Raw genomic sequence first — 17,327 nt, 5'->3', positions numbered from 1 at the left:
TTCATTTTTAAAAAGAAACCCTCCCGGCGTGGCTTGGATGGCACGGAGGATGGCTGCCTGAGTCTGCTGCTCCGTCTGATCGAGGAGAGAGATCGTCAATCCCAAGAGATGCACCCAACGAAAATACGATAAAAAAGCACCTGAGCGCATCAGTACGCAAGCAACAGCTGCAGGCAACAACTCAGAATTATCCGGACCCTGGTAAAGGTGGAATTTTTGTGAGAAACCTGCACTACGAGCACAAAGACAGGGAAGATGGCGGACAAACCGAAACCGAAATCGCGAACTCGGTAAGCGCCATCACCCTCTCCACCCGAGCAGCCTGCAGTGTAAACCAGTGACTGAAGTGGAAGCGCCGGATCAATACCGTGAGCAATAGACAAGCCTAGCAGAGTGCAAGCAGCAGGGGAAGTCAAGCGGAGCTGCGGGGAGAGGGCGCCCGAACGTACCACTGAGGCAAGCAAGGGAGGACGAAGGACGGAGAGGGGGCGAAGCCCGCATAGTTCCACAGACCCGGTAAAAACCGCCACGATCAAAGTTATTCATGCCATACACTGGCTACCACTGCCGACGCTATGCTCCTACGGTGCAGAGACATCTGTGGGCACCTGGGGTGAAGAAACGTGCATAAAAAAGTCTCGAAAGGCAAGTTGGCCAGAGACATAGGTGAAAAATGAAACTGAAACTTAGAAGGCTATCGTAGAGGTAAAAACAGCGCCGCCATCTTCAACAGAAATCGGAACCTAGGAAGGCTCCCTGATGAAGTAAAAGAAGCAAATAGCGCTGCCATCTTCGGAAGGAAGTCGAGAGCAGGGGCCGAGGCGAGATGAGACAGCGAGCACGCAGCGATATTAGTGGGAGGGATACAGGTGTGTACCTGGAAAAGTAGCTAGAATAAGACCCCCACTTGCAGCGCACTCACAGCCCAGACCAGCATCACCAAGCGCTGTGGCCCATTAACAAGAGCGGCAGACTTTGGCGACAGAAAGACGTGACAGTGAAAAGGGGCACACATGCCGGAACCGCCGGAGACTCCCTATTGCAAAATAGGCTGGCCAATAGCGAAACGCTCGAAAGCAGAAAATAGGAAGGTGGAGAGTGCGAGAAGTGGAGAGCCTGGGAGCAGACCTGAGAATAGACAAGCACGAGATATGAAGTGAAGTGTGTGTGTGTGCGAACGAAGGGCCACACAACAGGCTCACAGCAAAATCACAGTTGTTCCGGATAACAAAAAAAAAAACTAGAGATCAAAGGTTGAAAATAAAAAGGTACCAGGTGCTTCTGCAGATACCGAGCACAAAGAACTGGGAGTGGTCATGCAGATCGGGCTCCCCAAGAGCGCCAACCTAACACCCACATTGCTCGCACGGAGATTAGAGGGCGACTAAGAGAGGAGTAGGTGCCGCCTCTATAAAACGACCAGAGCACTGGGAGATCATCCAACAAGCAGGAGGGGGGGAAACCAGGATCGGCGCAAATTTCCCCTTTTTCCCCTGCAAAGGCCCGCCACCAGACGCACAGCTGAAGTGCACCAGCTCTATCCCAGGAAGTAGCTTGGTGTCAAGGCTGTACCCGCCACAGAAGGAGGCTACAAATAGAGTAACGTGCACCATCAAAACAGGAAGATCGCGAGAGGGGCCTCCCAGCAGGGGTAAACTCAGCACTAGGCTAAGAACAAAGTGGGGCGCTTGGTGGAGGACGAGTAGGCGGCCAACAGAGAAACCCGCGCCACAACTAAAATAACCCATAGCTGACCAGTGAGAGGGTAATTCCCCATCACCAAGGAAAACCGGAGACCCACAACATGGCAAAGACGGAATCGAGAATCCAGCAGCAGCTGAAAAATAGCAAAGGAGAACCTGCGATATCAGACTCACCGATCAAGCAGAAACCAGGCATTAATGGGACCCTAGAGATGATACTAAAAAAACTGACAGAAGTCCATGATCTGGCCAAAACCATGAAGCAGACCACAGACACAATACAGTTGGAGATAGCTGCGGTCAGAGCTGACATGCACACGGTTAACAACAGACTCGCTGCGGCTGAACAAAGAATAAGTGATATTGAGGACGCAGGCCTAAACTCAAACAAGGAACTGAGGACCCTGACCAAAATTACAGTTACACTCCAGAGGCAAACAGCGGAACTGGAAGACCGCAACCGGCGTGGGAACATCGGCATACTAGGAGTGTCGGAGGGGGCAGAAGACACGGCAGGCTCATGCCTGACCTTTATCGAGGAGCTGGTCCCCAAATTTACAAATCTAAAATTTGACCGGCAGTTTGAACTAGACAGAGCATACAGGGTCCCTGCCTTCAAATCCACAGCAAGAGTTGCGGCCCGACCAATAATATGCAAGCCACTAAGAGCGCAGCACACAGAAGCCATTTTCAACTTTGCTCGCAAAAACCACCAGATCACATGGAATGGGCAGAAAATCATCTTTACGCAGGACTACTCGAAACCCACGTGGACACAAGAGAAGGGTTCCTTGCCTTAAGAGACAAGTTGAGGAAGGAAAACATACAGTTCTCTTTTGTTGGTCCTGCCAGATTCATAATAACCGACCGCGGGCGCTCTCACATTTTCGACGATCCTAAGGAGCTGCACAAATACTTAGATGGCCCGACAGCCCAAGAAATGGAGACAGCACAATCTGGGTCTAGCAAAAGGAGAGCCTCTCCAGAGTTGGGGACCGAGTGAACCTGCACAAACCTACTCAAGAACTTTACAGTCTCAACGACCACTATCTACTTCAGAAGTTACCTCATTATCTACCTCAACAATGCTACCTCAATGCCCACAGGAAGCAATGAACACAATAACTCTTGACCTACGGGGCGCGTTCAATCGTCACCGATAGCAGGCAGCTCCTGGATGCTGGATGTCGGATCTTTACACAAGAGACAATCTGTATATCCTTTGTCCGGTACAGCGGCTGGGACAGTCTTCATATCCTTTACCCTATATAGACGCAGGGGCGACGATAAGGGAGGGGGTCATAATCATACACACAAACATAAGCATAGATGTAACAGTATTGAAGAATATTTGTATTAGAACTAAAAGTAGCTGCTAAATAACACTAGAATCTCCTGGGAGCATAGAGATTTGGAACACAATGATAAATCCTCAAAAGACGGGGGACGGCGACCCGGTCGTCGCAAAGCCAAACATATACGATTTTTTTGTGATGGGGGAGGGGCGGGAGGGGAGAGAGGGGGGGGACCCAACTATTTGCTTTCTTTATTTTCTACTATCCTTTTCACTTTCACCTCTTAACTATTCAGCAGAGGGTGGGTAGGAGAGGGAGGCAAATCCAACCTGCCAGCACACGACCCGGAGACAATATATCCAAGTATTGGGTTCCTAGAATAGTCTCACCAGTCATGGTTTACCATAGATAATGGCCCACAGTAATACTCTCAACCTGGCTTCTGACTTGAAGATAGTATCCCTCAACGTTAAAGGGCTCAACCACCCCATTAAACGCAGGAAAATCCTAGACTACTTGGCGAGAGCTAAGGGAGACGTAATCCTTTTACAAGAGACCAAACTATCACTGGAGGATGCCAACCTTCTGAAAGGCAACTGGATCTCACAGATGGCTTGCTCACCGGCCGAAAGGAAGAAGCGAGGGGTCATCACACTATTATCTAAAAGGTCCAACCTAACAGTAGAATCACAATGCCACGATGAAGAGGGTAGACTGTTGATCACAAATCTGAGCAGGGGAGAGGAGCTGATCCACGTAGCTAACATCTACGACCCAAACACGGATGACCCCTCCTTCTGGGAGGGGGTATCACACAAACTGGATAACCTCCCACAGAACGACCTCATGGTGATGGCCGGGGATTTTAATATCCCAGTGGACCACATCATTGATAGGCAGTCAGCGTGCCAATATCAGCCGACGAACGCACACATCACACTCAAAAACTTGTGCTCTAAATTCAACATTAAGGACCCATGGCACCTCCAGCACTCAGACACTAGGGACTACACATTCTACTCCAACCCACACAATTTATACAGCAGGATAGACTACATACTAATCTCAGGCCCCTACACACATCTAATAGAACACTCTGAAATAGCGCCTAGACTAGTTTCAGACCATTCATGTATTAGCCTAACGCTGAGCGGCTGTCAGAATGAAACCGTACCCCGTAGGTGGCGGTTTAACAGCGACTTCCTAACAGTCCCGGCGAACAAGGAAAAGATTGAGGAGGCCATAACGGACTATCTCAGTCACAATGACACACTGGGGACTAGCACTACCACACTATGGGATGCCCTGAAAGCTACTATTAGAGGCACTATAATTGAAATAAAATCCAAAATAAATAAAAACGCAAACCTGCACTTGACACAGCTCGAGCAGGACATAAAGAGCCTGGAAACGGCCCATGCCAGAGCCACTCAGGATACCAAACTTCTAGCAGACCTAACCAAAAAAAGTATGAATACAACAAAATCCTGAGTGAAAGGGCGGGGCTGTGGTTTAACAAATACAAGGCCCTTAACCTATGCAAAGCAAACAAAGCAGGGGAAATGCTCGCCTCTTACCTAAAGCACAAACGCAACCAATTTACAATCTCGTCCATCACAGATTCAAACAACAAAACCCACACAAGACATACTCAAGACATTTCAAGAGTTCTATCAGGATCTCTACAAAAACGACCAGACCGTGGATCTGGAGGCAGGCACTAAATACCTCAATAGACTCGGTCTTCCACAGATAACCAGTGAAGACGCACGGAGGCTAGGTCAGGAAATTACCGTTGCTGTGATTGAAATGGCGGTTAAGTCTATGAAAGATAACAAAGCACCAGGACCGGATGGGTACACAGCCACCTTTTACAAAACCTTCCTAGAGCAGTTGAAAATTACCATGAAGCAGGTCTTTAACCATTGTGCAGTTGGAGGGACTGTGCCTCAATCCATGACGGAGACCAACATAATAGTCATCCCAAAAGAGGGTAAAGACCATCTGTCACCCAAAAACTACAGACCCATATTCCTTATTAATGTGGACTGTAAAACATACGCAAAAATCTTAGCAACCAGACTCAACTCAGTCCTACCCAACCTGATAAGCAACTCCCAGGTGGGTTTCCTACGTGCGCGGATGTCTAGTGACAATACTAGACTTCTTTGTCACATACTGGAACACACGGCCAGAAAAGCAGAGCCAGCAGTTGCCATTACCCTTGATGCCGAGAAGGCCTTTGACGGAGTCTCTTGGTCTTTAGAGAAACAAAGCAAGCCTAAAAAGGGAATAGCTAGGACTCATGACCTGCATTCTGTCACCGTCCAATAGTCCTCGGGGTCGCACGATGCTGTAAGGGGTCCACCTCCAGATAGCCCCTTGGTCTGATATAAATATGACAGACACAGAAGGGCGATCAGGCGAGGGAAGGAAAGGATGGGAACTGCGGGGAGGGAGACCTGAAAGAGAAATAAACAGTATGCTATGGTTAGAACAGCCCTAGAACCCTGGGCACATTGCTATCCCCAGCTACCCTGCAGTACCTGTAAAGGAAATAACGGCTTGGGAGACGTGGATCCCCTTGAAGCTGATGTTCGGGAGTCCACCATTCCTAGGTGTTCGGACTGTACAGGGGGGGGGAGGACGTATGCCAGAAGTCACCTCACCGCCCCTGTATGGAGTACAAATAAACAATTGACGTGCAGATGGGACTAGCGCCCCGGGTAAATCCTGCACCCCTGTGTGGGGGTTCAACACACCCCTATAGCACTGCTCCAATACGTCTTGTGCAGTACTAGCAAGTAACAACGTAATGACCCCCAACAGTATCGCAGCGGTTTCACTACCACAATGTTCTGATAGTAAGTACTGCTAGCTCTGGGAGCCTTCGCTGAGTCCCTCCTAAGACGAAACCGCTGTATGCCTGGTTTCTCTCGGACTCGAACCTCTGATTGTCTCGATGATTCTAGACCCTGTATTCGCGACCCCGCAATGCCTCGTAAGGCGCCCAACGGGATCGACAAAGGTCTATTCGGAAGTAGAAGCAAAAGCCTTGGCGATCCCGCAATGCCGTGAGCGGCGTCCAACGGGATCGACTACGTTCGAAATCACTACAGATTAAGTTCAAACCTGTCATGCTCAAGAAGTGCAAGCCCTTGAGCCTGCGAGGAAAAGTAAGTCGGTGCGGAGCACCCCTACCAGTACGCAGCACTCTGTCTTGCTCGAACCAGGAAACCAAAATAACCGGCACCTGAGTTCCGCCGGATGTTCCTTTTGTTCTTGATTGCGCCGAGCGCGCTGACGTATGTATGTCTGCCCGCCTTGCGCCCTGGGAACTGTAGTTCCCCTTACTCCCGTTTACCACGGGTGTTCTTCCTGTAACCTGGCAGTGCTCGTCGGCGCCCTCTGTGGGACGTGACAGTACATCCCTCCCCCGAAGAGCACTGACAGAAGCAAGCTTTCTTTGGATGGGCCTTATGATATTGAGCCTTCAGCTTGGGAGCATGGACGTTGGAAGCAGGTTCCCACGAGTTCTCCTCCACCCCGTATCCCTCCCACGCCAGCAGGTACCACAACCGGTTGCGATAGATCTTGGAGTCTAGTATTCCCTTCACCTCGTATTCGACCTCACTGTCTATGATGGTAGGCGCAGGGGTCTTACTGGGCCCCCCTACGGCAGGTTTCACGAGGGACACGTGGAATGCCGGGTGGATTCTCAGCGATGATGGCAAGGAAAGCTTCACCACTACAGGGTTTACTAACTGCACCACCCTATATGGCCCGATGTATTTGGGATTAAAGATGCTATAGCGCTTGAACCTTATGTGTTTGGTGGACAACCATACGTAATCTCCTACTTTATAAATAGGACCCTGCCGTCTACTCCTGTCCGCGTAAGCCTTGTAACTGCCTTTTGCTGCTCTTAAATTGTTTTTAGCTGCCTGGAAGTTTTTCCGGATGCGTTCTATTCTATACTGCGCCTCAGGCACCTTAGTAGCAAGAACAGGTTTAAGGAAGGGAGAAAACCAGGGGTGGAAACCATACGAGCAGAAAAAAGGAGTAAGCTTGGTGGACGAGTGGGAAGCGCTGTTATATGCCACCTCCGCCAACCAGAGTAAGTCCACCCACTCGTTCTTGGAAGCGCTGGAATAACACCTAAGATATTGTTTCAGGGTTTGGTTCACACGTTCGGTTTGCCCATCCGTCTGGGGGTGGAAGCTGGTGGAGATGTTGGATTCGATCCCCAAGGCCGAACACCATGCCTTCCAGAAATGGGCAGTGAACTGACCACCTCGATCCGAAACAATCTTCCTTGGCAATCCGTGCAGTCGCACCACGTTCTCTAAAAGCAGGTGCGCTAGTTGTCCTGAAGAGGGTAGTGTCTTACAAGCCACGAAGTGTGCCAATTTTGTCAAATAGTCCACAATGACCGTAATTACGGTACATCCTTTATCACTAGGCATTCCAACGATGAAATCCACAGAAATGTTTTCCCAGGGGAGTTCGGGTGTGGGGAGAGGATGCAACAGTCCCGCCTGTTTCGTATGTGAGGATTTCATCTGACTGCACACTCGACATTCCTCAACCCAGGCTGTGATATCTTTGTGTACCGAAGGCCACCAGAATTGACGCAAAATCCTGTCTAGAGTTTTCTCTTTGCCATTGTGACCTGCACAAGGTAGTTGATGACACCATTTAAACGCCTGCAGGCGTAGAGATCGGATTGGAAGGAGCAACTGCTTTTCTCTCATCGGCAGGCCTTGTACAAGCTTCCATTCAGCATTACTTCTCAGCCAGTCCCTCCACCTGGGAGTTCTGACGTTCTGAGCTATACTCCGTAGGAACGGATCCGTGCAAGTAGCCCCGATGACGTGCTCCGAACTGATGATGGCTCCTTTGGGAACTGTCGAGGGGGTACCCTGAGAGGCTTGTCGGGATAAAGCGTCTGCTTTTTTATTCTCTCTTCCAGGCCTGTAGGTAACAAGAAAGTTGTACCCTGCAAAAAAGAGAGTCCATCTCAGTTGACGGGGTGTGAGATGTCTCGCGGCCGTCATAAACTGCAAGTTTCTGTGGTCGGTGTAAACCGTGACCACATGTCTGGCGCCCATCAAGTGGTGCCTCCATTCGCTGAAAGCATCCTTGATGGCAAGCAGCTCTTTTTCTGCGATGTTATAATTACACTCCGTGGGGTTTAACTTCCTAGACATGTACGCCACTGGATGCAGTCTGCCTGTTTCGAAGTGTCGCTGTGACAACACCGCTCCCACGGCTGTGTCCGAGGCGTCTGCTTCCACGATGAATGGGTATTCCGGGTGAGCATGAGCCAAGACCGGGGCCTTTGAGAAGGCGTCCTTCAGTTCTTCGAATCCTTGTTGGGCTCGTGCGGTCCACTGAAACACTGTTTTCTTGCGCAATAGTTGAGTGAGGGGATTTGCCATGTCGGAGAATCGATCGATAAACCGACGATAAAAGTTGACAAACCCCAGGAAACATTGCACGTCTCGAAGGTTGTGAGGGGTTGGCCAGTTCTTCACTGCCAGTATCTTCCGTTCTGACATTTCTTGGCCCCAGGGGGTGAGGTTCACCCCTAGAAATTCCACCATGGTTACCCCAAACTCACACTTACTGATCTTACAAAATAAGTGGTGTTTGCGCAAGGTGTGTAGTATGGTCTTTACATGGTGAGTATGATCCTTGGTGTCTTTAGAATAGATCAAGATATCGTCTATGTACACTATGACGAAATGATCAAGGTATTCACGAAGGACGTCATTTAGAAAAAACTGAAAGGCAGCCGGGGCGTTGCACAGCCCAAACGGCATAACCAAATACTCGTAGAGGCCGAAGCGCGTTTTAAACGCGGTCTTCCACTCGTCACCTCTCCTCATACGGACCAAATGATAAGCTCCTTTTAGGTCCAGACGCGTGTATATCACAGCCTCCTTTACCTGCTCCAGCAGCACGTTAATTAACGGTAGAGGGTACCGATTTTTGACTGTAATGGCGTTTAACGCCCTGAAGTCCACACACGCACGGAGCTCGCCATTTGCTTTGGGAATAAAAAAAAGAGGTGATGCTGCGGGAGACTTAGATACTCTGATAAACCCCAGGCCCAAGTATTTATCAAGATATTCCCTAAGGTATTTATGTTCGGGCTCCGTTAGGGCATACACCCGTCCGGCTGGAATGACTGCTCCGGGTATCAGATCTATTTGGCAATCGTAAGCCCTGTGCGGAGGTAAAACTTCAGCCTTGTCTTCATTAAAGACGTCTTCGAATTCGGCATAGGCTTCCGGCAACGCAACCGCGTGTTCCACCGCAGTTGCCACTTGATAACCCGTTGCCAACGAGGAGGCTGGGTTCCGAGGGGAAACGGAGCAATTAGCCATGCAGTAATCCGAGGCGAACTGTAGGGTCTTCTCGTGCCAGTTGATGAGCGGATTGTGGAGACGTAACCACGGCAACCCCAAGATGACGCCGTAATGGGGTGCCGGAATAACATTAAAGGAAAGAACCTCCTGGTGTTCCTTTCCCTGCCGCACCGACAAGGGTCCTGTATGGAATCTCACGGGACCGGAATCCAACATCTTTCCATCTACCGCAAACACCATCTCTGGCGTGCTCTTCTCCTGTAAGGTTATTCCGAGACGTACCACCTGGTCCTGATCGATAAAGCACCCTGTGGCCCCAGAATCCACTAACGCCTGGACTGGCAGCCACTCCCTCGCTACCAGAATATGCAAGTCCACGTAAAAGTGATTTCTGTTCGGGGTTTTCAGCTCTTCCAAGGAAGGGATATACAAGGTGCTCAAAGAATTCCCTTCCTTCTTCTTTAAGCCGAGTCGTTTCCCGCCGACGATAAACTAGTTCGAGTTACTGCTGCCTTTTGATCGGGACGCAAACTTTTTGGCCTCATACTGCATTCCCGTATGAAATGACCCTTCCGCCCGCAATATAAACACAGGCCTCTCTTCCTCCGATACTCTCGTTCCTCGGCGGTGAGCGGGGACCGTACCGCTCCGATTTCCATGGGCTCTGGCTTACCGGGCGCCGCATTGTGGGTCGTCTTGGTATTCTCCATATTAGGTACAGGTCTCTCTCGCCTTCGGTGCTCCCCTTTTCTCTCGCTCATCCTATGGTCCAACCGAAGGACCAGACTTATGAGAGCCTCACAGGAAGTGGGTTGTGGGTTGATCTGTGCCAAGACGTCTTTCATCTCGTCGCATAAGCCCTGATGGAAGATAGCCGCGTGTTTCCCTTCAGGCCACTCTGATTCTGCTATTAGGCGCCGGAAATCATTGAGATATGAGATGACATCCCTATGGCCTTGTCGCAACTCCAGCAGATCCCTGTCTGCCGAAAGCGTAGCGGCTCTGCGATTGAAAGTTTTCTCAAATTCTACCAGAAAGGCGGTCCAATCGTACAGGAGTGGGTCGTCCCTCCTCACTAAGGGAACTGCCCATTGGGCTGCATCCCCTGATAAATAGGAGAGAAGGAAAGCGACCTTCGAATGGTTGGTATTGAAGGCCCTGGCTTTACATGTAAAATGTAACATAACTTGCGCCAGGAAGACTTGCAATTTACCGCCGTCCCCGCTGTATCTTTCCGGGGTGGCTAACGGACTTAGTGTGGGGATTTCCACCACTACAGGGGCCGCGGGGTGAAGGCGTTGTGAGCCAGCATCAAAGGGATTCCGCTCCAAGCGGTCTACCTGCGCCTGTAGTGTGGCAGTTTCTGTTCTAGAGGCAACCACCTTGGCCTGTAACAGGGCCAAAGCGGCTAAGACGTCCTCTAAGGTGGCCATCCCACCGTGCGACTGGGAGGACAGTAATTCGTGGGCCGGTTATTTTGTCACCGTCCAATAGTCCTCGGGGTCGCACGATGCTGTAAGGGGTCCACCTCCAGATAGCCCCTTGGTCTGATATAAATATGACAGACACAGAAGGGCGATCAGGCGAGGGAAGGAAAGGATGGGAACTGCGGGGAGGGAGACCTGAAAGAGAAATAAACAGTATGCTATGGTTAGAACAGCCCTAGAACCCTGGGCACATTGCTATCCCCAGCTACCCTGCAGTACCTGTAAAGGAAATAACGGCTTGGGAGACGTGGATCCCCTTGAAGCTGATGTTCGGGAGTCCACCATTCCTAGGTGTTCGGACTGTACAGGGGGGGGAGGACGTATGCCAGAAGTCACCTCACCGCCCCTGTATGGAGTACAAATAAACAATTGACGTGCAGATGGGACTAGCGCCCCGGGTAAATCCTGCACCCCTGTGTGGGGGTTCAACACACCCCTATAGCACTGCTCCAATACGTCTTGTGCAGTACTAGCAAGTAACAACGTAATGACCCCCAACAGTATCGCAGCGGTTTCACTACCACAATGTTCTGATAGTAAGTACTGCTAGCTCTGGGAGCCTTCGCTGAGTCCCTCCTAAGACGAAACCGCTGTATGCCTGGTTTCTCTCGGACTCGAACCTCTGATTGTCTCGATGATTCTAGACCCTGTATTCGCGACCCCGCAATGCCTCGTAAGGCGCCCAACGGGATCGACAAAGGTCTATTCGGAAGTAGAAGCAAAAGCCTTGGCGATCCCGCAATGCCGTGAGCGGCGTCCAACGGGATCGACTACGTTCGAAATCACTACAGATTAAGTTCAAACCTGTCATGCTCAAGAAGTGCAAGCCCTTGAGCCTGCGAGGAAAAGTAAGTCGGTGCGGAGCACCCCTACCAGTACGCAGCACTCTGTCTTGCTCGAACCAGGAAACCAAAATAACCGGCACCTGAGTTCCGCCGGATGTTCCTTTTGTTCTTGATTGCGCCGAGCGCGCTGACGTATGTACGTCTGCCCGCCTTGCGCCCTGGGAACTGTAGTTCCCCTTACTCCCGTTTACCACGGGTGTTCTTCCTGTAACCTGGCAGTGCTCGTCGGCGCCCTTTGTGGGACGTGACACATTCATCCCTTAACAGGCATACAACAGAAAATCCAGAATACTGTTTAGCTATGGTTGCTCAAGAAAAGAAAGCAGACAGTGGATTGAAGAACATTTAGTGGTTGAGGAACTGGAAAGCAGACTTTTCAAAGAAGTCCTCCTTGCCAAAGAATTCCTTTGAAGAGCGCAAGCCAAAGTGAGGGAGCGGGGCAGGGCGGGTCGGATGAGGTACGTGGGGAGGATGGAGGTAGTGAGGATTTAGGTTCAAAAATAAATAATAAATAAATAACAATAAACTTACCTTAACGCTGATGCCGCCGTCTCCTGTGCATCGGCTCTTCCTGTTTCTGGCTCTGGGACTGGGCGCAGGCTCCCAGCCGGTCCTGTGCCAACCCTGAAGCTGCTCTTGCAGTCTACAACTTGAATTCCCAGCCAGACAGGGAGCCTGTGCCTGCTGTCCCCAGCCCAAGCACAGCAGCTGAGGCTGGAGAGAGCTTCACTGCGAATGAGGGCTTTGGCCGGCCTGAGACGGGCGGCCAAACACCTCATGCGAAGTGAAAGGAGAGCCCACCACTCCTCTACCAGCAGTGTCATCCCTGGACCCTCCCCTAAGACTCATCAGAGTCCTGGAGTCAGGTCCAGGGGATTAAAATAAAACGATAATAAAATGGGTTTAAAACCCATTTTATAATTGTTTTATGGTCTGGTGGCGGCAGGGTAGGCGGCGCTTCCCTGACTGAAGGGAGTGGCCGCCGCTGGAGAGCACACCCTGCCCTATAAAGGAGGTCCATCTAAGCCCTTCACATTCTGGGGTGAAGATCATTGAGAATCTCTAAGGAAAGACTATAAATTCTACAACTCTCAGCGAAAGAAGTTTTCACTGAAGACCTCTTCTAGTGTGTCATAATCAGTCAATCAGGCACGGGGTTCAAAGCGGGAGTCCTGACTATTAGTGATCTCTCGCCATCCAACAGGTGACAGGAGGAAAGATGATGGACTTTTATGTGATTTAGAATAGAAACTTAACCAACCACTGGGTGATCAAGACAGGCTATCATATAATCTTTGATTCTTGGCCACAAGATTCAGGAATCATCCCTACTCCGGTTCCCCAAATCCTTTCCGGGGGGGGGGGGGGGGCAAAGGGGGTGGATGCAGGTATTACTGGCAAAGAGAGCTATTGTCTGATTCTCTTCTTTGCAAAAACGGATTCAGGAGACTACAGACCTGTGTTAAACCTAAAGCGAGTTATCCCCTTGGTGAAAACAGAGCACTTAGGCGCCATCACATTGCAAATGTTTATACCCATGATATCCAGAGGAGACATTCTATCTACAATGGACCTTTAGGATGTGCTTTACACATTCCAATCCATGCGAATCATCAGAAATTCCTTTGTTCCTCTGTGGGACATCTACATTCTCAGTTCAGAATTCTGCCATTCAGATAGGAATTGGCTGCACTGGTCTTCAGCAAGGTATCGGCTCCTTTAGTGGCTGTGTCAGAAGGTAATCTTTGCCCAGCCATATTTAGACGACTGTCTGGTCCACTCCTCAATGGAATCCTTGACGAAGACCCACACGGAATGGGTTCTCACAGTACTGAGGGAGCCCAGTTTTCTGATAAGTCTTCAAAAATCCTAGCTAAAGCCCTTGCAGGGTCAGTTATTCATCAGGGTGGGATTTCAGACAGATCTAGGGTTGGTGACTCTTCCAGGCAAGAAGATACAGAAGATTCAGATTCACGCATCACATATACTTTCTCACACCTCGCCAAAAGCAGTGGATTGGTTGCAAATGCAGGGGGGATATAGCGGCAATCATCTCCCTGGTGCCTGGGGTGAGATTTCACCTCAACAAGGTTATGAAGCACATTCTTCACCATTGGAAACCAGAACCTCAGGACCATTCAATACAGCTGTCGGTGTCTCTGGAAATTCACTTGTGGCCAATCCTTCAGAATCTCACCAAAGATTTGCAGCCTCCTCCATCGCCTCTTATAATAACAACAGATGCGAGCACAGTGGGTTGAGGAGCTTGGATGGATCATCATCCAGGGGTGTAACAAAGGCCCCCGCAGACCCTACAGTGTGGGGGGGCCCGAGCTCCAGGGGGGCCCTCAGCAAAGTATGCTGGCCTGACAGCTCCTGCGTGAGCCGGAAGGGAGGCACTCCATGGACTTTGCAGGGGGCCCCCTCAAGTTTCGTTACGCCACTGTCATCATCATCAATTACAGGTCAGTTGGGTACCATCCCAGAGAAACAAGTCATCTAATTGGAGAGAGTTGGAGGCCACGCGATTTGCCCTGTCTGGATTTTCAGGCGAATCTGCCTCTGCTATTCCCATCTCTGCTGCCCTTTCCTCCTCTCCATCGCGAGTGCTTGGAGAAGCTCAGGTCGACAGCATGGAGGTTGATGAAAAGGCATGCTCTTTCAGAGGCTTTAGTCACAAAAGTACAAACTTCCAGGAGGGCGTCTGCCCTGATATCCTGTAAGAGGCACTGGTCCACCTTCAGTAAACGGTGTGAGTCTAGGGGTTCGCTTCCTCAGGAGGCAATTCTCTTTTGGATTCTCTTTTTCCTTCAGGATGGGTTTCGCTCAAGTCTGAAGGTCTCTACAATAAGACCCTTAGTGGGCAGCCATGAGAGATTTCAGACGTTCTTGAAATAAGCTGTCGGACAACCCGGGTTAGTCCAGAAGTTATTTAGAGGATTTAACAATTTAAGATCTTCGTCTGAGACTCGCATAATCTCCTCGGATTTGCTGGTGGCTTTGGAGGGTCTCAACGATCCAGCTTTTGGACCAATGGAGTCGGTAGACATTAAAATATTAACATTGAAAACTTTTTTATTGTAAAAATTACATCTAGCAGGAGGCTAAGCAAATGGGGTTCTTGTCTTATAGATGCTCATTCCATAGGGTTTTTGATGACATTATCATTCTCTGGTAAGGCCTTTCTTAGGTCCCAAAGGTTAACTCTTCTTTTCACAGGGATTAGGAGATAGTCTCCCAGTATTTTTCCTTTGCCTTGAAACTCTGAGGACAAACGTCCGCACTCGCTGCATACAAAAGTGACACTCCTAGTTTATCTGGATAGAGTATGAAGTTTCAGGATTCAGCTTCCCTCTTTGTCAGCTTTGGTCCAGCCAAGAAGAGAGCCATCCTACAGCTCAGACCCCTTGTAGATGGATCACGTCTTTGCCTGCTTTAGCCGACAAGGAGCCTGGGCGTCCAGCCCTTCTGGGTGTCCAGGGCAGGTCAACCAGGGGAATGTCGACCTCTTTGCGAGAGGTTCTGGGAGCTTCCATAGCAGAGATATGCAGAACTACGACCTGGGCAACCCATCAACTTTTGCTAAACATTATAAAATAATGCAGGAGGTGAACAGTAATGATGTTTTTGGATTAAAGACACTTTCCTCTATAGAGTGAATACAGGAGAATCATCTTGTCTATTAAATTCTAGGCATGCATATTTCAGCTGTCCTGGTTTTATTAGCTTCAGTGAATCTCATTATGTAATGGAGTAAAGCGCGAGGATGATGAGGTAATGCGTCAATTACTTACCGGTAATTGCATTACTCTGAGTCCTTTCTCACTTAAATCTATTCCCTCTTTTCCTCCCTCCCTGTTTTGCTCCAGGGAAACTGATATTCGGTGACTTTGCACATACAGGAGCAGGGAAGGGGGAGAAGGGTTTGCATCACAGACAAGGAGCTGATTGGTTGTGTCTGAGAGGCATGACTGCATCGTCATGTAATGGATTAAAGTGACAAACACAGAGCAATTAAATTACCAGTAAGTAATTGATGCATTTGTGTTAGCCAATTTCCATGTACCCTCTTTGATTCACCTGCCTGACTCCTTCGTCTTCACTCACATATTCTCTTATGTTACTTCACCCATCGCTGTCAGTTGTCTCCTTTTGTCTTTCTCTTCCTCTTCTTTATCATTCTTCTAACCTTTGGCCTTATCTGTCCAAGCACATCGCTTCTAACTGCCCTGTTCATCTCGTTTGCTTCATAATTTCCCAGTTGTGCTTATTGCAAGCGAGGCCATATCCACCATCAGAGCACTCTATGTATTTCTTTTTTTATATCTATTTTGCATACATTTTTATTGAGCCCGCTTTGCACAAAGGTATCAGCGCTCTGTACATATAACCGAGTGAAGGTTATCTATTTCAACATTACATAGATCGAGATACATCAGTCGCATACATTATGGTGATGATAACGTACAATAAAATAAGCAGAAAGAAAAAATAAAGGGGTTAGGGATGAAGTATAAAGATAGAGCTGAGATTAGGGACAAGTGGGTGAAAGGGAATGAGTGTGAACGAGTTAACTAATTGTGCACTGATGAAGATACCGGATGCTGTAGGGGCAGGAGAGTGAGATGTCAGGAGTTGAGAATGGTGAGAAAGATGGCTGGGGAAAAAACCAATGTGGTCTAACATAAGCTTTCAATGTGATGGTTCTATTGTTGGATGTAGATGAGGGCAACCCATAGAGAGAGTTGAGGTGGTTGAAGTGGTAATCTTGCCAGTCCAAGGTCATTCAACCAAAAACAGGAGGTTTCCAGTTATTTTATGAAAAAATATCTGTCGTGATCTCCAAACGAACCATGCACCTCCAGGGTACAAAAAAGACGAGACAGCTTTTGTTTTGCTGAACCAGGTGGTAGTAAAGATGATAGGGCTTTATGGCGAGATGCGTCTGGTACTCTGGGTGGACACCACTGTGCACCCTGTAGGCTGGTTGGCAAAGATGCTCCAAAAGGTGCCAGTGCTGAGACAAGAATATTATGGGGGTGGGGGGGAGAGAATGCAGTTTGTCGTTATGTGCTGGTTATCAATGAGATGCTGGGTTCAGCACTGTCTTGAGGTGTACAAAGGTGGACTTTGTGAAAATGGAAAGTAAGGGGCCGAGTACAATGACGGTGGTAACGAAACCGCCATCGCTTTCTCAGCAGTCTGACCGTACGCATCCCTGGCGGTCCGACCACCTGATTAGGAACAGAATGGGAAGACCGCCTCAAGACTGCCGCCACCGCCAACATTCCTGCAGCCGTGGTGGGAGAGGCAGAGGCGGCCCATGGAGGCGATGCCAGCCTTTTTACAGTAGGCCATATTACAAACTGCCTTTCCGCTGACCTTTCCCTGGCAGGAATACCACCATGCGCATGTCAGCGGAAAGGCAGTAAATGTTCCCCAAAAATGTAGCGAGCGTGAATGTGCCCATGTGTACTGGCACTGGGACACATGTTAAGTGCTCCAAAGTTTTGTTTGTGGTCGCCATATATGCCACAGCTCATGCAACAATGCACACATACGGCCGACTGACTGGAATCACGTTGTGGGCATGTCTAGCAGTCAGCAGTCTGGCCAGCATTGC

The sequence above is a fragment of the Triturus cristatus genome, chromosome 6 (assembly GCF_964204655.1).
Source record: "Triturus cristatus chromosome 6, aTriCri1.1, whole genome shotgun sequence".
Lineage (NCBI taxonomy): Eukaryota > Metazoa > Chordata > Amphibia > Caudata > Salamandridae > Triturus > Triturus cristatus.
This window is presented reverse-complemented; position numbering follows the sequence as displayed.